The sequence below is a fragment of the Hypanus sabinus genome, unplaced genomic scaffold (assembly GCF_030144855.1).
Source record: "Hypanus sabinus isolate sHypSab1 unplaced genomic scaffold, sHypSab1.hap1 scaffold_712, whole genome shotgun sequence".
NCBI lineage: Eukaryota > Metazoa > Chordata > Chondrichthyes > Myliobatiformes > Dasyatidae > Hypanus > Hypanus sabinus.
Window position 1 is genome coordinate 131966 of NW_026781564.1, and position 25334 is coordinate 157299.

The 25334-nt window shown below is 43.7% G+C and overlaps 1 long non-coding RNA gene across 2 annotated transcripts in view; it reads left to right on the forward strand.

The window, feature by feature from the left end:
* Window positions 1–25334, forward strand: part of LOC132389937 (uncharacterized) — a 54337-nt gene that overhangs the window by 22213 nt on the left and 6790 nt on the right. The window contains exons 3-4 of one of the 2 annotated variants that reach the window (XR_009510732.1): window positions 12092–12161; window positions 17821–18172. This is a non-coding gene — a long non-coding RNA (uncharacterized LOC132389937). The remainder of the gene's footprint in view (window positions 1–12091; window positions 12162–17820; window positions 18173–25334) is intronic. The other variant, XR_009510731.1, reaches the window with a different exon arrangement.

The following is a 25334-nucleotide window of genomic DNA, read 5'->3' on the forward strand; positions in this document are numbered from 1 at the left end:
TTGGTCAGCAACCAATAATTTCCTATCTTTTTCCTTCCTGTGTTCCTCAGGAGTAGAGTGACATTTGTGATTTCCCGGTCACGGGGAGCAATTCCTGACTAATTATTCTTGCACTGTGAATGCCTTCACAATCGCTTCAGCCTCTTTTTGCGAATCCGTGATGTCTTGTCCATCCACCGTCAGGATTTACAACTCTCCAAGCAATATCTCCTTATTAAAAGTGATGATACTCAATGCCGCCCAGGCTTCAATTTCTGGCATCTCTTCATGTCGGAAAACATTGGAGACTGACACAAAGTACGTGTACAGTTCTCTGCCGTTTCAGTGTGTCTGACAACTTCTCCAGTGTCATTTCCCAGAGGTCCAATATCCATTCTACACTCTCTTTTACTGTTTATACATCTGTAAAAGTACTCTTTGTATCCTCTTTAATATTCACAAAAAGAATTAGGTTTAATATCACTGCTATATGTCTTGAAATGTGTTATGCTCGAGAAGTACATCGTAATACATTATAATAAAACCAGTAAATCACAGTTAGATTTCTATAAAAATAGTATAAAAAAGTTAAATAAGTAAGAAATCCGATGTCAGATGGGAAGAGGCTGTCGCTGAACTATTGAGTGTGTGCCTTCAGGCTCCTGTACCTCCTCCATGATGGTAGAAATGGGAAGAAGGCATGTCCTGGGTGGTGGTGGTCCTTCATGATGGATGCTGCCTTTTTGAGGCAGCGCTCGTCAGTGATGTCATGGATGCTATTATTTCATCCATACTTTTCCTTAATTCTATTGTAATTATTCTGCACATTATTCTACACCTTCTGCATTATTAATGTTTTACCTTATCCTACCTCATTACACTGTGTAACGATATGATTTGATTTGTCTCAAGGGTATACATGCAAAAACATTCACTATTGCGGTACCTATGGCAATAATAAAAACATTCCAATTCCAATCTGTTGAACCCACTTCCCTGCTATTTATTGAAATACTGTCCACAGCCCTAGTTATGTGATTTGTCAGGACTTCAGACCTAGCATGTTTCAGCTGGAACCTGTCCAATCAAATCATCTCCATCCTTCCGCAATAGTGGAAGCAAAGTACCATGAATCTAAGCATTCTTCTCTTCCTCCAGCCAGCCCTCCTGTCACCCGCAGCCATTGGATCGTCTTGACTTAAGGAGGGACAGCTGTAGCCTAATAGGGGGCAGGTGTTTATAAGGGACTCGGGGACTGAGCCTGGGTGTGGGTTGTCCTACTCCGAAGCCGGTTTAACCCGATCTGTACCTGGGCTGCCGGCTCTGAATTCTGCTCTTTCCCTGGTTGCCGGCCTGCTCGGAATCCTGTTTTGCCCTGTTGCCGGCCTCTTCTGCATATGTTCTGTCCGGTTGGACTTGTTCCACTGCTTCTCTCGTGTGCGCTGGTCCCGCTGTTCCGCCTTAGTCGCCTTGCCTGCGCTGTCACGCTGTTGGTTGCCCTTCCCAATAAACCGGTGTATCACGGTAGCCCTACTGCTCACGCTGGACGCAGCTTTCTTCTGATTCCTTGCCTCCCTCAGGCAGGCCCGGCTGGACTGCCGCTGCCCGGTGGGGATTCTGCCCTTTCCACCCATTGCTCACTAAGGGTTGTGCCCCGCACCTGCCCAGGTGTCCGCTCCTTGCAGATGCCTCCGTGTTTTTAGCCTGGGAGGTGGCCCTGCCCGGGATCCATGCGGCCCGCCACGAGCTCTGGGATCCTCCTGCCCTATCACGAAATCGGGGATCCAGCCCCGCCTGCATAAGCCCCTACATGCCACGGCATCCCCATCCTGTCCTACCCCTAGTACTTCAGTGCCTGCGTTCTGCATTCGGGTCCAATCCTGTCCCCGTCCTGACAAGCTCCTGGAGACTTGATACTATCAAAAGGCTTGTCAGGAGGCAGATAAGAGTCAGGAGTCTAGATGTAGGGATGAGAGTGATGAAAAACCAGAATGGGTAAGGATGGGATTTCTCTATTAGGTCTCCAGATAAAGTTTGAATAACCAACAGACTTATGATCTGTTATGGCTTCTGTCACATGAAGTGGATGTTTTTCACTGGGTACTGTAAAACAAATGGAAAGTTAAAAACAGTATATTCCACGAATGGATGGTTACGTACTCGTGACATGACAGTGGTACCCTTGTCACTTGACAGGGGTTGAAGCTGTACTGGACTTGAGGTAATGGTCTTGTGATGGTGAAATGACGTCATTTTCCCGCCAGTAGAGATCATGTGACAGTTTTTTTTTACTGGTTATAAAAGGAAGACCCCACCCTGTGAGGAGGGGCAGCTCGTGGCTGGATTTGTCAAGTTGATTTCATGCCACTGCGTGATTTAATGGGATGACGCAGTTTAGCTGAAGGTTGAAGTTTTATCAAATGCCAAAAGTTTAAAAGATCATTGCCAGCAGGTTCTTGAAATACTGCTAGTTCCGAAATCAGTGGAGAGTGAAGATCGAAGATCGAGGAGGATCTATTTCGACGGTGAAACGGGTTCGACCTTATTTAATCCTTAATCGAAAGGATTTCGTGGACTGTTCACGTGTTAATCTCTGCGGGAAAGCCGGAGATTGAGGACAGTGTGATAAAGGAAAGGTCAGTGCCTTTAAGCCGTTCCATTTTGTAAATTCGTCGTGGGAGAAGTTCGACATCGGGTATGGAAGTGAAGCGACGTGAAAGAAAATTTAAATAGTCTTATAAAGTCTCTCCTTTTAGCTGAACTGTGAGCATATCGAACTTTTGGCAATACTACTTTCAAGAACTGTTTTTGCAATATCGCTTTAAGGACTGTTTGAGCTGCCGCACAGCAGCTGTTTCCGGTTACGTTAGTGTTTGGTTACTTTTGGGGGGGTTTGTTTTCTGTGTTTAATAAACGTGTTATTTGTTATACAGAACCCCTTGCCGAACATATATTCATTGTTGCCGGAATATGTAACAGGATGACGTCAGCTTTTCTGTCAATGCAGAATCATCTCACCCACTTCCACGTAGCAAATCAGTGGTCAGCACTTTACACCACTTAATATCTTTGAATCCAAACCCCAGCTCCTGAAGGGAAAAAGGTAGGTCATCGGGCATCGTGAATAAATTATTGAGATTTATTTCTCGTCAGCTGAGGAATACTATGTTACCCTGCAGACTTTGTATGAATTGAACGAGCTGGTCTTTGTGCAATAGATGTCAAGTCTGATCTCTAATTGCGACTAATACGTATCTGTGGAGGGAAATCCCCATAAATGGACAACTGTAAATCCTGCATCGGACTCAGCTCCACCATAGACTTTCCATAGAGTCCAAAAAGAGAGAGTGGCATTCCACAGATCTTCCCAGTTCACAAGCTGGGAAATCCCCTGGCTAAATTCATCTCAGATTTACTAAGTACAAACTAAGTTAATAGACATGTTTTTACCATTTAGAAGACATTTGGACATGTGCATTGATTTGAAAGATTTAGAGGGTCATTGAGGGCAAATAAGAAGCTCATTCAGGTAACTTGCTCAGCGTGGATGTGTTTGGCCGTAGTGCCTGTTTTCTGTGCAGTATATTTCTCCAAATCTATTGTATTAAGTAGTTCAAATTATTTTCTTTTTGTAATAGTGGACATGTGTTTTCAGCCGATGAATCTTTAACACTGAGTCTGTGGAAAAAGCTCCTCACTGATTGCCGATGTCAGCATAGCAGCTGCTCGCTCTGGAACTGGCCCTGTGCTCTTTGAGTCTAGCTGATGTGCAGTCAGCTGGCAAACCAGTGCAGAGGATCAATTGTCAAACTGATCTACTGTCACTAGTGCTTCCAGCTCCCCTGTAAGCTGACTCCGTTATCGAGTGTGACTTTATATATAGTAAGCAGCACTCAGCCTTCGGGCTTAATACTGAATTAACCCCATGGACTGGCGTTATGAAGTGTCTGTGGGCCAAGATGGAAACATACCCAGATGAATTGTCTTAGGCCATGCTGAGCAGGCTCTCCAGAGAACAATTGTAGTAAGAGGACAGCTTGCATAATGTAGATTTTGAGTGAATGATGAGTGATAATCTCAAACATTTTAGAATCTCAGTCTTTCCTGTGGGACTACTAAACCTGTTCCACTATCCAGCAGAGATCAGAGGCTGGTCACTTTCTGAACTTGATACGTTCATGGTGTTCTTTGTCTTCTTTCTTCTTCAATCTTTTTATTAGTTTTTATAAAAAAACATAACATAATATTATATTAAACAGGTTATGAATACAATAGATTTGAAACTGAAATTGGTAACAAAATAATAATATCTTATTAAACTATCAGCAAAAAGAAGATCATACAATAATCAATCTAACCTACATTGATTATACATGTAAAGGATTAAAATAATCGTCAAAAGAAAAAAAAAGTATAACATACAAGAAAAAATGTATATTTAAGAAAATAATAAAAATAAAACCTAAACTAACATGGGCAATAATAATAGTTTATATGTATATGATAGTGTCAAAAAACTCCGGAACTCCATACCAGAACAAGAATAATAAGAGTAAATGTCTGGAAGAAGCCAAATTAATTCTTATGTAAGTGTCGAATAAACGGTCCCCAAGTTTCTTCAAATTTAATTGATGAATCAAAAATAGTACTTCTAATTTTCTCTAAACTTAAACAAGAAATAGTTTTAGAGAACCACTGAAATGTGGTAGGAGGATTTACTTCTTTCCAATTTTGTAATATAGATCTCCTGGCCATTAATTTTACAAAGGCAATCATTTGTCTAATTGAAGGGGAGAATCGAGTATCATCTTCATTTAGTATACCAAAAATTGCAGTAATAAAATGAGGTTGTAAATCAATATTCCAAATTGAGGAAATGGTAGCAAATATGTCCTTCCAATAATTATGTAAAGTAGGACATGACCAAACATGTGGGTCAATGAAGCCACATCTAAATAACATCTGTCACATTGAGGATTAACATGAGAATAAAACCGAGCAAGCTTATCTTTAGACATATGAGCTCTATGTACAACCTTAAATTGTATTAAAGCATGTTTTGCACATATAGAAGAGGTATTAACCATTTGTATTTTCCCATTTTTCCGTTGAAATATGATTAAGTAAAAGACAGTTACAGAAATCTAAAAAAGATGGTGGTTTAGCTTTACCCAATTTTAGATTTTACTATTGGGCGAATAATATTCGGAATTTATTATACTGGAAATTAGACTTAGATTTACCATTGTGCCCACAGTGGGTAAATTTAGAATGTACTGATACACAAGGATATTCTCTATTTTCAGTTCTTGGTTCTTCACTCCCTGTTGATTTAGTTAAACTTAATAAACAGATATCTAACCGTATTGTCAAACATGGTGTTCTTTGTCTTACATCCACATCAGGTTTAAAAATGTTACTGGTGTTTATCTGCTGCACCTATATTTCCAGTACGCTCATCGCTACCCTTTCAGTGACAGATCTGAATGCCACTCGTATTGACCCAGACATTTACATTCGGACCTAAAATATCCTCTTCTACACCTCACCAATTGTTCACTTACATCGAAACAGTGCATCGTATTCCAATATATTTTATGTGCAGTCGTAAAAAATACAAATTGATCAATGTATATTTCACCCTTTGTGTGTTCTACTGGTGCCTGTCGACCATGTGGCCTTGCTTATCTTGTTGCTGCTCAGTTCTGTTATTCAGCTGATGGAAGACTGACGTATCATAGAGGGAGAAAGATGAACTTAGAGAAATGGAGACTGCAAGAACTGCTTCTGTTCCCAGCCATTCTCCATGACAACAAGAATTCTGGACTGGCTGGTTGACAGGACACGCTCAAGGAACAAAGACAGAATGAATGTTAACAACGTTTGAGGGCAGCATTAGTGAAATAACGAAGTTGAATTTGTTCAGGTCTCGTACCACACATCCGCCAATCTCTTTGACACCCACAATCTTTAGGAATGAAATGCTGGAGCATCAGGTCTACGACTGCCAGACTGGGTAAAAGCTTCTTCCCTCAGGCTGAGAACCTAATAAATATCCTCGCACCACCAAGGTCTCATCACGAGCAATGTGAGCTGTTTATTGTTTACTGTTTACTCTTTACAATTCACCCGTGCTGCCCACTGCATGTATTGTGAATTTTATTTTAGCCATTTATTTGTGATAATGGTGTGTTTTATGTGCTGTGCTTTGTGAGTATATGTTTTCTGAGTGCACCATGGTTTGGAGGAACATTTCTTTATTTGGTTGTCTGTACTTGAACTTGAGTTACTGAACCTGTTGAGCTAGTCTATTTGTCGGTGTAGGTTAACAATGCACAAATTACAGAAGTGGAGGAAAGTCAAATTCACCTGTGCAGACTGAGGTAGATCCACTTTGCTTCTGATACTTTTGAGTATAAGTTGAACTCTGGAAAACTCAGGGTTAACAAACAGAGGCCAAGTGTATTTTGAAAAGGCATTTACCTTTAGGAAGAGATCTCACTGTTCATGGCTCTGGGAGAAATTCATTGAAACAGGCGGGTTTGTGGATCTTGGATATGAAGTAGAAATGTTGGTTATGGGGTTAGAGTTCTATTATGTTGGTGGCAGTCTAACATGTCTGGTGCTATGAAAATGCTTTGAAAACAATGCAGAGTACTGTTGGGGGAGACAGTCTATGGGGGAAGCAACTATGGTGGCACTTCTGACACAGAGTCTGCCCCTGTGACTCAGATGACAGGGACATCAAAGATGCAATAATAACAGGGTTGACTTAGTGGGCGATTTTAATTTCCCAAATATTAATTAGCATCTCCATCGAGCAAGGGGTTCAGATGGAGTGGCATTGTTAGGTGGGTTCAGGAAAGTTTCTTGCCAAAATATGATGATAAGCCTACATGAGGAGAGGCTGTACTTGATCGAGTATTGGGAAATGAACCTAGTCAGGTGTCAGGTCTCTCAGTGGTAGAGCATTTTGGAGATAGAAATCACATAACATTGCAGAGGGATAGGAACAGATAAGTTAGGAAAACGTTTAATAAGAGTAGGGGGAAATATCATGCTATCCGGTAGGAACGTGGAAGCTTGAATTGGGAGCAGATGTTATCAGGAAATGTATGGCAGAAATGTGGTAAATGTTCAGTGGATGTTTGTGTGGATTCCTGAAGAGATGTGTTCTAATGAGACAGGGAGAGGATGGTACGGGACAGGAACCATGGGGTACAAATGCTGTTGTAACTCTAATCAAGAGGAGAGCAAAAGCTCATGAAAGGTGCGAAAGACTAGATAATGATTGAGATCTAGAAGATTGAGGCCAGAAGCGGCCAGGTGAAGGATTGATGAGCAGGATAAAGGAGAACCCCAAGGCATTATACAATGACAGGAATAGCAAGGGGATAAGATGTGAGAGAATAGGACCAATAAAGAGTGCCGGGGGATACGTGTGAATGGAACACAGGCGACTGTGGAAGGCGAGGGGTGGAGCCCATGGCAATGATATTTGCTTCATGAATGGGGACAGAAGTAGTTCCGGAGGATTGGAGTGTTGCAGATCTTGTTCCATTATTCAACAAAGGAAGCAGAGTTAGCCCGGGAAATTGAAGACCAGTGAGTCTTACTTCAGTTGATGGTTAGTACTTTGGTGGAGAGATCCCATGAGGTCGAATTTATAAACATATGGAGAGGTATAATATGATTATAAATTAAAAGCATGGCTTTGTCAAAGAAGGTTGTGCCTTACGAGTCTGATTGAATTTTTTGAGGATGTAACTAAATATATTGATGAAGGTAGAGCGGAAAACGTAGTGTATATGGACTTTAGTAATGCAATTCATATGATATCCCATGGAAAGCTTATGGAGAAACTAAGCAGGCATGGGATCCAAGGGACATTGCTTTGAGCATCCAGAACTAGCTTGCCCACAGATGGAAAAGTGTGATTTTAAACGGGTCATATTCTGCATAGAGTTCGGCGACCAGTGGTGTGCCTCAGGGACCTGTTCTGGACGCCCTTCTCATTCTGATTTTTATAAATGGTCTACATGAGGAAGTGGAAGAGGATTTAGTAAATTTGCTGATGTCACAGAGGTTGGGCGTGTTGTGGATAGTGCGGAAAGCTGTCAGATTTCACAGCAGAACATTGATATGGTGCAAAACTGGGCTGAGAGTTGGCAGATGGAGTTCAACAAAGATAATGTGAGGTGGTTCATTTTGGTAGGTGAATTATGATGTCAGAATATAGTATTAATAGTAAAATTCTTGGCAGTGTGGAGGAACAGAGTGATCTTGGGGTCCAAGTCCATAAGACACTCAAAGCTGCTGTTCAGGTTGACTGTGGTTGATGAGACATACGGTGCATTGGCCTTCACCAACTGTGGGATTGAGATCAAGAGCCGAGAGGTTAATATTGCAGCTATATAGTACCCCTGTCAGACCCCACTTGGAATACTGTGTCCAGTTCTGGTCGCTGCACAAAAGGAAGAATGTGGAGACTACAGAGAGGGTGCAGATGAGATTTACGAGGATGGTCCCGGTAGTGAGGAGCATGCCCATTGAGAATAGATTGAATGATCTTGTCCTTTTCTTCTCAGAGCAACGAAGGATGTGTGGTGACATAATAGAGGTGTATAAGATGATCAGGGGCTTTGTTTGTGCAGATAGTCAGAGGTCTTATCCCAGGGCTGAAAAGGCTAATGTGTGAGGGCACATTTTGAAGGTGTTTGGAAGTAGATACAGAGGAGATGTCAGGGGTAAGTATTTTAAGCAGTGAGTGATGAGTTTGTGGAATGGTGCAGGAGGATACAATAGGGTATTTGAAGAGACTCCTGGGATGGAACATGGAGTTTAGAAAAAATAGAGGGCTATGTGTAATCCGGGGTAAATTCGAAATTCAAAAAAATGTTCGGTAAACCATTGTGCAGGAAGTTTTCCATGTTCTATGTTCTAAATGCTCTTCATATTACAAGACATTCAATCCTCGGTTTTATATTCTGATTCTCTTGAAATAAAATTTTACACGGCGTTTACCTTCCTGACCACAGAATCAACCAACAAATTAAGTTTTCAAATGCTGCACAGGAATACCAAATGCTTTTGCACTTCAGATTTTTATGTTTTATTTCCATTTAGAAAGCAGTAAAACTTTTATTTCTTCTAACAAAGTTTACAACCATAAACCTCTCAACATTGGATTCATCTGCCACTTATTTGACCATTCCCTTAATGTGTCGAATTCTTCTGTATCTTCCCTATTCTTTCAAATCTACCTGCCGATTCACTTATCTTTGTATCGTCTGCAAACTTTGCAACAAGGCCATCAATTCCATCAGGTCCATCAATCCCATCATTCAAATCATTCTCATATAATAAAAAAAAAATTGGTCACAACACAAAGCCATGAGGAACACCAATAGTCAGGGTAATGAATCAGAAAAGGATCCCATTCTCCCCGCTCTTTTCCTCCTGCTAAGCAGCACTTCTTGAATCCGTGCTGGTATCTTTTCAATAATACCATGGGTTTATAGTTTGTTAAACAGCCTTATGTGTGGCAGCTTGTGAAAAGCCTTCTGAAAATCTATGTCCACAACATCAACGTATCTACATCGACACAACATCAACATATTTGTCTATCTTATTTTTTTCTTTCTTCAAAGAATTCCAACAGATTAGTCAGGCAAGGTTTTCTCAAGGAAACCATGCCTCCGTCAAGCTATTCGTGCCTCCCAGAATCCCTAAACCACATCCTTTACAATCAACTCCAACATCGTCCCTACCACTAATGTCTGATTATCTGGCCCCTTGTTTCCTATCTTCTGCCTTTCACATTTCTCAAAGAGTGGGGCGACTGGGACGTTCCGGAGTTTGGAGAACAATTCCAGTCCCATCATGCTCGGAGTCTCTTTACATCCACTGAGTGGAAAGCTTGGGATATTCCCGACTGATCGAGTTTCTTTTCACGGTTCAAAGACCGATAGGCTTGGGAATTGATCATTACAAATTGTCCTGTGATTACACAGCTTGTACCTTGGTTTACTAGGTGGCGCAGCTTGAGGGGATGGAAGTCCTTGTTCCATCTTGCATCTCAATAAATAAGTAAATAATAGATTTGGGGCATCACATCTGAACTGCGGAGGAATTTGGGGTGGGAGAAAAAAAATGATCAGTGGTCCTGGTCCAGGTGAGTCCAGCAAATAGGATAACCACTGAAAAGTGACTGCTAAGCAGCTAAGAAATAAATATAGGAATCAGAATCAAAAGGTTAATATACTCTGCATTGTTATGTAAAGTGTGTGCGCTTGTTACAGGATCAATTAGATTAGGGAGTTAAAAGTGTGCCTCAAAGACTGGAGGAAGATTGCTGATATTCATGATACTTTGGTCCCACTTTTGGGGAGGAATGGAGATGATTTGATTGGACAGGGTACAGCTGAATCATGCTCGGACTGAGGTCCTGACAAGTCACATAACTACAGCTATAGACAGTCTTTCACTAAATTGCAGGGAAATGGGTTCAACAGATTGGAAATGTTATGGATGATGTTTAAGTGTATCTTGTTTCTCACTTCTTCTGGCAGCAATAGTGTTAACTTTGATGTCTAAATATGTGGATTTGATCCCAGGGACAGTGAGGACATACGACCCCCAACTGACGACACTGAGTCAGGATCTGTTTGTTCATGGTCACCTTCAATTGATTATTCTTGGCAAACTTGTTTATCCAAATAGAAGCTATTTACATAGAGCTTGATAAGGGTAGGCAGTGCATGTATCTACATTGATTTTACTCAGGCGCTGGGCAAAGTCTTTTTGGATGGTAATCCGGAAAATTCAGATGCATGTGGTTGGCAGGGACAGGAGGAGTGGTTGAAGGAAAACATTGGAGCTGGAGGTCTTCGATTAGTGGAGTTTCACAGCGATCTATGATGGGACCTCTGCTGCTTGTAATGTCTCTACATGTCCTGGATGAAGATGTAGATGGATTCGTTAGTAAATTAGCAGATGATACCAGGATTGACGGAGCTGTGGATAGCACAAGGGAGTGGCAATAAATACAACAAAATATAGATCAGTTGCAGATATAGGCTGAGAAATGGCAGATGGAATTTGACCCAGAGAAATGTGAGGAACTGCAACTCTGCAGGGCAAATGCAAAGAGACAGAACACTGTTATGGACAAGGTCTTTTAGAGTGTTGCTGAGCAGAGATCATGGCATCCTCATTCATTGCTAGTTGAATGTAGCTACACAGGTTGATATGTTGCTTCAGAGAAGCTTACAGAATGCTTTCATTTACTTGTCGAGGTACTGAGTTCAAAATTCATGTTCCAACTTGGTAAAGCTCTCGTTGGGCCACGTCAGGATCACTGCATAAAGTTCTGGTGGCCCCACACTTGGAAGGATGTGGAGGCTCTGTAGAGGGTGCAGAGTATGTTTACCAGGATGCTGCCTCAGTTAAAGGGTGTGTACTATCACAAGAGGGGTAATAAAATAGTTGTTGTCACTGCAACTCCAGAGACTGAGAGGTGATCTGATGCAGGAAGATGGAGGGATTTGGACATGGTGTAGGTAGGAGGGATTAGTGGGTTTGGTTTACCAATGACGGACTGGGCCATATTTACTACTACTGACAGGCTTTTCCGTACAATGGCATTGATGCTTCCACATCAGGCCACGAGAAAACCAGTCAATATACTCTCTAACATACATCTGTGGAAATTTGTAAATGTTTCAGCTAACATGTCAAATTTTGTCAAGCTTCCAAGAAAGTATAGCGTTTTTGTTGACATTCAAAATCTACTCAAATTTCTATGAAATATAGCCGCCGAAATACTTTCTTTACAACAGCATAAATATGTTGGGTCCAGGTTAGGTCCTCGGATATTTTCACACCCAGGAACTTAGCTCCCTCATTTAATTTCTGATCCCTCCATGAGGATTGGCGTGTGTTATTCTCTCAACTATTTTCTGTCACCTGTCCTCATACCTGAACCCTTTTCAGTGCAACAGCACTCCAGAAAGCATGCTGTGGAATTCTTTCATGGGCAACAAAGTCAATAGTCTAAGATAACGGAGCTGCAAGCTGAATTCACTGTTCTTTGTTTCTTGTCAATTCACAGGAAAATATGTGCGAAAGTCTGAGATGCATATTCCCACATAGCTGTCCAGAACACAGCAGGTAACCGTTTGGTAAGTAAAGATCTGTTAAGAGCTCGTAAGAACAATGCATTCCAGTCATCCACAACTCTCTGAGTCAAAAGCCTACCTCTCATGTGCCCCTTGAACCCATGCCTTCTCACTCTAGATGCCTGCCCTTTGGTATTTGACATTTCAACCACGGGAAACAGATACTCCCTGTCTAATCTATCTGTGCCTCTTTTAATCTTATAAACTTTTATCTGATCCCGCCTCAGTCTCTGGTGTTCCAGAGAAAACATTTCAGCTTCCTTTCCAATTGTATCCAGTCTCAATTGTAAGCCAAGCTGATGCTGAGGAAATACACCTCCAGAAATATGATTTTGATTTCTGCAATGAGTATGTGTGTGTATGGCAAATATCCATCAGCGTTTCCTGGTGAATGATTCAGAGCACACGACTAATGATAAGAGGATGTTCATCATGACATTGGAGTTGTTTCCTTCTGTGTAATAAAGTACTTCTATTTGCTGCATCCGACTACCACTTCTGAGCTGTTATAATTTGGGAATGAAAAATGCTAAAAGTCCAAGTGCAACTATTTTATTTATATTTTCTGCCAATTACACTACTGACAGTTAGGGCAGAAATAAATGTCTTCCTTCTCTGGCCGTGGTCAGGGCTTTCTTCACCATGTCAGTAGCTTCCTCTTGGGTTTCAGTGCAGTCCAGTACACATCCCACGTGGAGACTGAGGAGAAGCATTACACTCAGATCTAGAATAATTCTTCATTGCTGTTTCTGGAGCAGTTTGGTCTTACCAGTCAGAGTTGTTATTCCTTGGCTGAACGCCCAGACCCGTGGACCTCTCTTAGCCTGGCCTCTACTTATTGACCTATTTGGTACGGCTGATACTACCGACAGCCAAAGCGGAAGCCCCTGACTCCAGACAACATAGAACTCAGGGTCATTGAGGCACAATGGCCTCCAAACCTAAAGCTTGTGGTCCTCTTTCAGGCCTTTATTTTTTGCTATCCCTTATTTTAAGCATTGGCACAATTTAACATTCATCATAAACCACTTCCTCCTGTATCCAAACCTTTATGAATCAGGTTTTCTATCCGATTCAATGTTAAATGTTTATTTTATAACATTTTTATGGCTCCAAGCTTTCAGTAACAAATGAATATTGCTGACCTTGTATTGTAGATTGGGAATTGCACAGAGGGTTAGGATCACCTAAAGTCTGGATAGTGACAATCTTCAATCTTCTACGACTCTTCAGTCAGTGATAAATGGATGCTTTAGTTGTGTCAAAATAATTCGTCATCGGCTAAGCACTATCTCTGAGCTTAGTCTATTTATTTACTCTTTGAATAATTCACGTCTTCCTGTTGGAATTCTTTGAGGAGAATACAAGTAGGATAGATAAATGGGATGCAGCGGATTTTGTTTATCTGGACGTTAGGAAGGCCTTCGTCAAGTTACCACACAGATGGCTGATTACCAAAGTAAGAGCCCACGTTATTACTAGAATGTTATTAACATTGCTAGGTCATTGGCTGATTGGTAAGAGGCAGCAATTGGGAATAAAATGCTCCTTTTCCGGTTACCTGCCAGTGGCCAGTGGTGTTCCGCAGTGGTCGGTGTTGGGATCACTTCTTTTTTTTGCTGTATATAATGACATATGATAGAATAGATGGCTGTGTTGCCAAGTTTCAGATGTTAGAAAGATTCGTGGAAGGGCATGTAGTGTTGAGGAAACAGGTAGAATAGGAACATACAGATCATAGAATTGCAACAGCACAATACAGGCTCCTTGGTCCACAAAGCTGTGTCAAATATGTCCTACTCTTTAGAACTTTTGCATTATGTCGATGACCTTTTGCTTTATATTTCTAATGTTAAGACTTCATTACCTTTCGTACTTCCTTCATTCTCCTGTTTTTGCCAGTTTTCAGGACATAAAATAAATTTTCATAAGAATGAACATTTTCCTTTGAATAATTTGGTATCAATTAATAGCAACCTTACTTTTAAAATTGTAAGAAATCAATGTAAACACAAGGAAATCTGCAGATGCTGCTAATTCGAGAAACACACACAAGATGAAGGTGGAACGCAGCAGGCCAGGCAGCATGTATAGAAAGAAGCATTGTCGATGTTTCGGGCCGAGTCCATTCGTCAGGACTAACTGAAAGAAAAGATAGAGATTTGAAAATAGGAGGTGGAGGGGGAAATGCAAAAATATAAGAAAAGACCTGAGTGGGTGAGTTGAAGCAAAAAGCTAGAGAGCTGATTGGCAAAAGGGATACAGGGCTGGAGAAGGGAAAGGAACATGGGACGGGAGACCTAGGGAGAAAGAAAGGTGGAGAGGAACACCAGAGTGAGATGGAGAACAGACAGCGTGATGGACAGAGAGAGAACAAAAAGTGGCGGGGGGGAATAACTAAATCAGGGCTAGGGTAAGAAGGCGAGGGGCATTAACGAAAGTTAGAGAAGTCAATGTTCATGCCATCAAGTTGGATGCTGCCCAGACGGTATATAGAAAAAGGAAGGCATCTCCTTCGTCCTGGAATGAAAAGCCTCATCCCGAGAGCAGATGCGGCGGAGACGCAGGAATTGCGAAGAGGGGATGACATTTTTGCAAGAGACATGGTGGGAATTCAAATAGTCCAGGTAGCTGTGAGATTCAGTCGGCTTATAGAAGATATGTGTAGATAAGCCGTCTCCAGAAATGGAGACAGGAAGATCAAGAAAGGGGAGGGAGGTGTCGGAAATGGACCAGGTAAGTTTGAGAACATGATGGAAGTTGGAGGGAAAGTTAATGAAATCAACGTGTTCAGCATGCGTGCAGAAAGCAGCACCAATGCAGTCGTCGATGTAGCGAAGGAAAAGAGGGGGGCAGATACTCGTATAGGCTTGGAACATGGACTGCTCCACAAAGCCAACAGAAAGGCTGACGTAGATGGGACCCATGCGGGTGCCCCTGGCTGCACCTTTGGTATGGAGGAAGTGGGAGGAGCCAAAGGACAAATTATTGAGAGTGAGAATGAATTCCTCTAGACGGAGTTGAGTGGTGATAGACGGGAATTGGTTTGGTCTGGAATCCAAAAATAATCGGAGAGCTTTAAGACCTTCTTGGTGGGGGATGGAGGTATATAGGGACTGCACGTCTATGGCGAAAATATAGCAGTGGGGGGCAATAGAACTAAAAATCACTGAAAAAATTCAGAACATGAGAAGTGTCACGAACATAGGTGGGAAGGGATTGAACAAGGTTGGATAAAACAGTGTCAGGATACGCAGAAATGAGTCCGGTGGGGCAGAAGCAAGCTGAGACAATAGGTCTACCTGGACAGGCATGTGGATTTGTGGATCTTGTGCAGGAGGCTGAGACGGGAAGTACAGGGTGTGGGAACTATGAGATTGGTGGCAGGCGATGGGAGCTCCCCTGAGCTGACAAGGTTGGTGATGGTGTGGGAGACAGTGGCCTGGTGCTCCTTAGTAGGGTCATGATCGAGGTGTAAGTAAGAGGAGGTATCAGTGAGTTGTCGCTGTGCCTCGGCCATGTAGAAGTCAGTACACAAGGCCACGACAGCGCCCCCTTATCAGCGGGTTTGATACTGAGTTTGGGGTTGGAGCGGAGAGCAGAGCTTTCGGAAGAAGTGAGGTTGGAAGTGGAACAAGTGGAAGTCCAGATGGTTGATGTTCCGTCAGCAGCTAGCAATAAAGAGATCCAGAGCAGGCAGAAGACCAGAGCGGGGTGTTGATGAAGAGGAGTTTGGTTGAAGACGGGTCATCGGTGGGGGTGGGAGTCCTTGCCGAAGAATTAGGCTCGTAGACGGAGCCGGCGGAAGAAAAGTTCAGCATCATGGCGTACGTCGAACTCGCTGAGGTGTGGGCGAAGGAGCACAAAGATGAGGTCTTTACTGAGGACAGAGCACTCTGCCTCAGGGAGTTGAATGTCGGAGGGGATGGTAAATTCCCGGCACGGGTGAGAGATAAGATCACAGGGGAGAGGCTGGTGAAGTCGGTGGAGAGGGGAGGATTAGGGTGAGAGGAAGGTGGAGCCTCTGATGGGATTGAGGGAGAGGAGAATGCAGAGTGGTGCTTGGGGAAGGTCAGACAGGAGTCACAACCGCAGCACGTGAAGACCCGGCCTGGTGTTCAAGGCTGGAGTCGCAGTTGGGGTCTGCGCAATTGCGTTGAAGGTGTCCATGGTCGTTGGAACTGGCATTGATGATGCTGGAGTCCGGATTTTGAATATGCCCTGGGTTGCTGTGGCAGCCGAGATCGACGGCGGGGCCATTCCATGGTCTTTGGAACCAGCATTGATGGTGCTGGAGTCCGGATTTTGAATATGCCCTGGGTTGCTGTGGCAGCCGAGATCGACGGGGGGCCATTACATGGTCTTTTGAACCAGTATTGATGGTGCTGGAGTCCGGGTATGAGAGAGTGTGAGATGTTTGAGAGAGCCATGGTTTTCAAGGGACATTGGAAGATTATTTCGAAAAAGAGAAAGATCTATAATAAATATAGGCAGCATGGTGTAAATGACGTGTTTGAGGAATATAAAGAATATAAATAAATTTTCTTAAGGAAGAAAATAGAAACGCTAAAAGAAGATACGAGGTTGCTTTGGCAAGTATGGTGAAAATAAATCCTAAAGGTTTCTACAGTTATATCAATAGCAAAAGGATAGTAAGGGAGAAAATTGGTCCCTTAGAGAATCAGAGTGGACAGCTATATGTGGAGCCAAAAGAGATGGGGTCGATTTTGAACAATTTATTTTCTTCGGTATTCAATAAGGAGAAGTATATTGTATCGTGTAAGATAAGGGAAACAAGTATGGTAGTTGTGGAAACTATGATGAGTAAAAAAGAGGAAGTACTGGCGCTTTTAACGAATATAAAATGGCAAAAGCCTTTGGGTCCTGACAGGATTTTCCCTTGGACCTTGAGGGAAGTTAGTGTAGATACAGCTAGGGCTGTGACAGAAATATTTCAAATGTCATTAGAGACGGTCATCCCTACTTCGAGACACACCGCTAATTCTGCGACACCTCTGGTGCCTGACTGCATCGGTCTCGACCATTGCTCTGGATTCATCAGCTGCGTGGAGAGCATTCACCCCTGCATGGGCAACAGCTTGCTTTATGTATCGTACTACCCTGACTTGCATATTGACTTTCATCCGCGAAGGTACAATATCCATGGTCGAACCTGACCAGCGGAGGGCCATCAACAGCATGTCTGACTATGGCCCCCTCTCCTGCTGCGATGAGGCCAAGTATATGTTGAATGAGCAACGACTCATATTCCGATTGTGTAGCCTCCAATCTCGACGGCATGAACATTGATTTCTTCAAATTCAAGAAATGAATATCCTGTGCTTCTTCCGCCCACTCCACCTCAGCGTTCCTTTGGATCCCCCCGCCCCATTCTGGTGGCTTTTTACTCCTTCACTTCCCCTCACGCACCGCCATGACCTCCTCATCAATTCTGTCTGGCTCTCCATCTCTTTTGTGTAATCCCGTGGTCCTGCGTCTCTCCTGTTAGATTCCTTTCTCTTCATCTCTTTGCCTTTTCTGCCTGTCACTCAGCTCTTCACATAATCGTTCCTCCAGAAACCAGACCCCTCCCGCACTCACTTGTCCTTCTACTCCTCCCCCATCACCTAATTCTGGCTTTTGTCTCTTTCTCTTTAATCAGAATGAAGGTTCCCAGCCCGAGCTGTCGACTGGTTGCTGAGTTCCTCCAACATTCTCTGTGTGTTTGCTTCTGTTTGTTTATTGATTAAAATAATCAGACTGGTTCAGTGGAAGAGGAATTTGTGGAATGGTCAGAGACAGTTTCATACAGTAGTTTATTTACCCAGGAACATGCCATTTCAGTTGTAATCTGTGTAAAGAGGTGGTATTACAGAGAGTTCTTGCGGTGAAGGATCCTGAATATGAGCAGTGGCAGATGTTTAAGGAGAAGGTTCGTTAGAGCCAACATTTATCCCGATCAGACAGAGGAATCACAGAGAGCAAACAACAGTCTGTGGTTAAAAGAGTTCAAGGTAAATATTAACTCAGAGAACAAACAAAGAGGCAACGACAGGGTGGACAAAACAGTCGGGATTTTTCCAGTAACTCATGATGCGACAAAAGATAAAAATATCAAGGAAAAACAGATTAGTTAACTCAATAATTTCCATTAGTGTTTTCAGTGGGGACACAGCAAACATCCTACAGATATCTAACGGTGACATTTCAATGCTGTGCCATAATGTGTAGCAATCACCATCAGGGGTGATAAACTAATGGGACTAAAAGCAAAAATATCCAGTTCCCAACGACCTGCACCAGACGGTTTCACAGGAAGGCTGGAGAGAAAGTAGAGACATTGGAATCTGTCAAAAATCACTGTTACAGAAAGGTCCCAGTGGAGCTGAAAACCATTGCTGAAGGGTGGAAGAGAAAGGAAAACAAAGTAGGTAACTGTACTGGAGTCTATAATCTGTGAAGAAATGACAAGTCATTTAGAAAAGTTTAATGTCATTGAACTAAACCAAGAGGGTTTACAGTCAGATTCACACAGCACAGAAACAAGTCTTCAGCTCAAATGGTCCACACTGACCAAAATTCCCATCTGAGCTTCTGGTCTGTAACCGCCTCACAACGATATTATGAACAATGTTATCCTCCGTCCTTGTCCCATTTCCCACCTTCTGACCCATATCCTTCAAAACCTTTCCTTCCCATTAGCCTGTCCGAGTACTGCTTCGATGTACCTCATTCAACCACTCCCCCAGTAGCTCATTCCATTTGCTGTCCAGCCTGTGCTTGGAAATGTTGCCCTTCAGGTTCCTATTAGATCTCCTCTTACACCAATGCCTTCCGGTTCCTGATTCCCCAACACTGGCAGAAAGACTGTTTTATTCGACCCACACTGCAATACACCTCTGCAATACCAGCACTCATTCTCTGACATTCCAGGGAAAATTGTCCAAAACACCTTTCACAATTCAGTCCTTTGAGATCCAGTCACATCCCAGTAAATCTCCTCTGCACTCTTTCCAGCTGATTGGTGTCTGTCATACAGCAGGGCGACCTAAACTAAACTCTATTTGCAAAATGCGGCGAAACCAACGTGGTGTACATCTGCACCATTTCATCCCAGCTTCTATATTCGGTGCCCTGACTGAAGGACAGTGTTCCAAACCCCTCTTCACCACCCTGTCCATCTGGAACCTGGTCTTGGACCCTGTATCCTGGGTTACTGAATATTAAAACAACACACAGAAAATGCTGGTGGAACACAGCAGGCCAGGCAGCATCTATTAGGAGAAGCACTGTCGACGTTTCGGGCCGAGACCCTTCACCCCACACTCAGGTTGGAGGAATAACAGCTGGTTAGCCTCCAACCTGATGGCATGAACATTGACTTCTCTAACTTCCGTTAATGCACCTTCTTACCCCATCCCTGACATATTTAGTTTTTTTCCCCTTTCTCCCTTTATTTTTTCTTTCTCTCTCTGCGCATCACTCTGCCTGTTCTCCATCTCCCTCTGGTGCTCCCCTCCCCTTTTCCTTCTCACTCGGCATCCCGTCCCATGATCCTTTCCCTTCTCGAGCTCTGTAACCCTTTTACCAATCACCTCTCTGGCTCTCAGCTTCACCCCACCCCCTCCGGTCTTCTCCTGACATTTTGAATTCCCCCCCACTTTCAAATCTCTTACTATCTTTCCGTTCAGTTAGTCCTGACGAAGGGTCTCGGCCCGAAACTTCGACAGCCCTTCTCCCTATAGATGCTGCCTCGCCTGTTGCGTTCCACCAGCATTTTGTGTGATACCAGAGTTTTGAGACTTTATAGGGGAAGTTGGAGAAGTGTGTCTTTGTACTTTCAGGGGCATTTACCACATGTAAGGCAAGTGCACAAGACAAGAGCTCTGTGCTGGAAAGGAAGTGTGTTAATATTGATTGAAGTCAGGTTATCATACTGAGACAGAATAACGTGTAAGGAGGATATAATTGGTGGAGTTTTCCAGGGATCATCAATGACTTATTGATATTAATGACCCGATGAAAGGGCAGAATGTGCGGAATCCACGGTGTCAATGATGGGGAACGTGATGAGGGGACGTGTTGTGTTTGAACATCTGGTCTCTCCAACAAGACATGGGGAAGCTGGTGAGAAGAATACTTGGTAAATGAAGCTTAATGTGGTAAAGTGTGATGGCATGCAGAGAAGCAGGAGGAAACAAAAGTCAGACAATTATTTATGTAGAGATAAATTGTCAATGAGAGAAATAGAGAGGCGGCAATGTGTTCTCCTGCACAACAAAGTAGAGATGGGTGTAGTGAGTGGTTCATAAAATCATATATGACCAAGGTTCAGAGGTGAATGGTTCATTGATATTTATTGCTGTAGAGAAATAGAGAGGTTTTGTTACAGTGTCAGACAAATGCACAATGATGGATTTTGCAAAGTTAAAGCAGGTTATGACACAGACAGAGAATAATAGGTTCCTGAGGATTGCTGACGAAAAGAAAGACTTGGGGTACAGGTACATAATTTCATGAAGGTGCCAACACAGGTAGACAAGGTTGTGAAGAAGGTGCACGTCATGCTTGCCTTCATCGGCAAAAGGCTTTGAGAGGAGCTGGGATATCATATTACAGTTGTACAAATCAATAATGAAACCACACCAGGAGTACCCTGTGCAGTTCTGGTCACCACGAGAGGAAGGATGTGGTTCAGCTGAAACGATGCAAAAATGATTCACAGGAATGTTACATGGACCGCGGGATTCAGTTACAAGGAAAGATCATACTGACTTGGACTGTTTTCCACGAAGTGAAGGAGGCTGACAGGTGAAATGGTAGAACTTTATAAAACGAAGAGAGGCGTAGACAAGCAGAATCACTTACCCAGGGTGCAAGTATCAAATATGACAAGGTGCAGCTTTAAAATGCCAGGGTGAGTACTTAAAGGTGGGCATTAGTGGAGGTAAGATTAGTGTCTCCGTAAAAAGGGAGGGTGGGGAATAAATCAATCAGGGATGGGCTAAGAAAGGGAGGGAGGTTATTAACGGGTTAGAGAAATCAATGTTCATTCCATCAGGTTGGAGGCTACCCAGACGGAATATGCGGTGTTGTTCCTCTAACCTGAGTGTGGCTTCATCGTGCCAGTAGAGGAGTCGTGGATAGACATATCAGAATGGGAATGGGACGCGGAATTAAAATATGGGGCCACTAGGAGGTGCTGCTTTCTCTGGCTTTTCATGTCTATCCACGGTCCCAGAACGGGAACACTGCAATCCAGTAACGTTGCTCAGTCTCCTTCATCCTTCAACGCTGGCAGATGGTATCTATTTGGTACTACATATGCCGAATTGTAATAACCCCTTGACAGCGTTTGTTCAGCCTGCCAGCCGAATCTGTAACTGCCATCAGCAGAAGTTGTGATATTACTGGTGACATAGCTATTGTCCGTACAGTTAGCTAAATCTGATCCCATTACCCCGTAGATGCAATAACAGACTTCACGTTCATTCTCGTGAAGTAGTTTCAGAGATTAGGATTCGTGCAGTCCATTATAAGAAATTTAATGTCAGCGTTCAAAACAGTTCCATTGGCAAGAGTAATTTCTCTGGGCAGTTCAGACCAGTGCTCCCTTCACAGATCTAACATTGCTACTAAAGTAAAACACAGACTCAATCTTGCCCAAACCTCAGCACCTGCAACTGGCTTTCGCACGGTGCTGACACCGATCGAAGCTTGTGTCTTCCTTGCTCTCAGCAAAGGATCGGCTATCTCGCCTCGGTTCAGCCACATCGAATTGTCTTCAATTCCAAAAGGAAGTTACAGACTATAACGTACGATGGTCTACACACACAAATTGCTTGAAGAACTCAGCAGGCCAGACAGCATTAACAGAAGAAGTACTTTTTTTTTCAAAGATGCTGCCTGACCTGCGAAGCTCCTCCAGCATTTTGAGTTTGTTGCTCGAAGTTCCAGCAGCTGTAGATTTCCTCTTGTTTGCCAATTGCGATGATCGTTTGTCAGAAAACGTGTGGTGAAAAAACAGCGCAGAACCTCAGGATACTGATCACCACCCCTTTCTATTGAAGATGCAAACTATCCCTTTGGTATCGATCACCCCTGCAGAGGTGAAGTCCCAGTGATTGGGTGAATGCAAGTCGGCTTTTTCCATGGGGGTTGGGAGGTACTACAACCAGAGGGCATGAGTTAAGGATGATGGGTGAAAGTTTAAGGAGAACAGGAAAGGAAAATTCTTCACTCAGACGGTTGTGAGAGTGTTGGAACGAGCTGCCAGAATGAGTGTTGCATGCAAGTTTGATTTCAATATTTAAGAGAAGTTCGGATAGATGTGTGCGAACGATCCCTGCGAAAAGAAGAGAGGGGTAGAGATGGAACGATGTCCTTAGTGGTGGGGTCCTGTTGAAGGTGGCGGAAGTTGCGTAGGATAATATGCTGGTTCCGGAGGCTGGTGTGGTGGTCTGGTGGGGTCAACAACCCATTGTGCTTTTCCCTTAGATAACTTCTTCTCCTCTCCTGCCTAACCCCTCCCTGCTTCCCCTCCCCACCCCTTGATCTTTCCTCTGATTGGTTTTCCGCCATCTTCTTCATAGGGCCCCTGCCCCCTGCTTCTTTAGACCTGACGAAGGTTCTCGACCAGAAACATTGACTGCTTTTTTCAACTGATGCTGCCGGCCCTGCTGAGCTCATCCAGCTTTTTTGTACGTCCGGTAAATGGTTGACTCGTGCATTAGTCTTTACATTAATTCTTACTCATAGACTCAACTCACATCGGTAAAGGCATATTTTTTTGAGGTTTGCAAAATGGCTTTGTGTGGGTGAGATTATAGTTTACAAACCTGATCACATCGTTTATGAAAAATGGTTGATTGATGAAGCCCGGGTTGGATATTGTATTAGTCGAATTTGAAAAGCTTTCAACAAGGCCTCTCATGGTGGTTCGGAGGGAGATTCCCTCTGTGTCTGATCCCGGGAGTGTGTGATGGGACGGTGTGGAGGGAGATTCACTCTGTGTCTGACCCCGGGAGTGTGTGACGGGACGGGGTGGAGAGAGATTCACTCTGTGTCTGACCCCGGGATTGTGTGCTGGGATGGTGTGGAGGGAGATTCACTCTGTGTCTGACCCCGGGAGTGTGTGATGGGACGGGGTGGAGGGAGATTCACTCTGTGTCTGACCCCGGGAGTGTGTGATGGGACGGGGTGGAGGGAGATTCACTCTGTGTCTGACCCCGGGAGTGTGTGATGGGACGGGGTGGAGGGAGATTCACTCTGTGTCTGACCCCGGGAGTGTGTGATGGGACGGGGTGGAGGGAGATTCACTCTGTGTCTGACCCCGGGAGTGTGTGATGGGACGGGGTGGAGGGAGATTCACTCTGTGTCTGACCCCGGGAGTGTGTGATGGGAAGATGTGGAGAGAGATTCACTCTGTGTCTGACACCGGGATTGTGTGATGGGACGGTGTGGAGGGAGATTCACTCTGTGTCTGACCCAGGGATTGTGTGCTGGGATGGTGTGGAGGGAAATTCACTCTGTGTCTGACCCCGGGAGACTGTGATAGGACGGTGTGGAGGGAGATTTACTCTGTGTCTGGCCCCGGGACTGTGTGATGGGATGGTATGGATCGAGATTCACGCTGTGTCTGACCTCGGGATTGTGTGATGGGACGGTGTGGAGGGAGATTTATTCCGTGACTGACAACGAGAGTGTGTGATGGAACGGGGTGGAGGGAGATTCACTCAGCGTCTGACCCCGGGAGTTTGTGATGGGACGGTGTGGAGAGAAATTCACTCCGTGTCTGACCCCTGGAGTGTGTGATGGGACGGTGTGGAGGGAGATTCACTCTGTGTCTGACCCCGGGAGTGTGTGATGGGACGGTGTGGAGGGAGATTCATTCTGTGTCTGACCACGTTAGTGTGTGATGGAACGGTGTGGAGGGAGATTCACTCTGCGTCTGACACCGGGAGTGTGTGATGGGACGGTGTGGAGGGAGATTCACTCTGTGTCTGACCCCGGGATTGTGTGATGGGACAGTGTGGAGGAAGATTCACTCTGTGTCTGGCCCCGGGAGTGTGTGATGGGACGGTGTGGAGGGGTTAACGATTCAATGACTGACTCCCAGACGGGCAGAGGGAGAATCACTGTTCCTTGTTCCTGAATTCCAGAGCATGCTTGTTCCAAGGACTGGATCAGAAATGAAGACCGGGAAGGGGGGGGGGGCGGGGGGGACGTCACGTGATGACATTGGATCGGGACGCTGGAACCCAGTCCTCCCGTAAAAAAGTTAATAAATTAATGTTTAAGTGAAGAAAAGTTAATTAATACTTTTTTAAGGTTACTTATAAATTACTTTGGATTGTTTTAAGCTATGCCTCATAAACAGAGGGCGAAGAAAACTGCTACCGCGAAGACCGCTCAAGTTGGAACAGAATCAAGGCCTACTTCTACTGAAGAACCGCGGACTCGGGTACAACACACCACCGGTGAAACAGAAAAGGAGACTGCGGCAGCATCGGCCATTTCTAAAGGAAAAGATCAACGAGAACTGCGCAAGCGTAAAGGAACGAGCATGCGCAAAAGAGAGCAACCAGAACTACAAAATCCAGCAACGACTGAAACTGACAGTGAATCGAGTCTGAGAGTGAGGCGGACTCTCTGGAAAAATCAGACGAAGATGGAGAAGAAGAAGAAGAAGATGAAAGTTCCTCTGAAAATACAAAAAAAGATGTTGAGGCAAATAATGCATAAATTAAATGCATTAAAAGTAATTAAAAGTAACCAAAAAGTAATTAAAGAAAACAATAACAAATATGGAGGCTATGTTTGATAAAATGACAAAGAAACAGGAAAAAATGGAAAAGAAAATTACAGATTTGGACGTCAAAATGGAAGAAATGGATGGAAGAATGAAGAAGATGTAAGATGATAATGATGCCTGGACATCAGAAAGAAAACAACTCGTGGGAAAAATTGATAAGCTTGAAAATTTTAGTAGACGCAACAATATTAAAATTGTTGGACTTAAAGAAGGTACCGAAGGAGAAGACCCAATATTTTTTTTTCAAAAATGGATTCCTGAGAAATTGGAAATGGGAGAAGAAACTTTAATTGAGATTGAAAGGGTGCACAGAGCCTTAAGACCAAGATCTCAAGATGATCAAAATCCACGATCAATTTTGA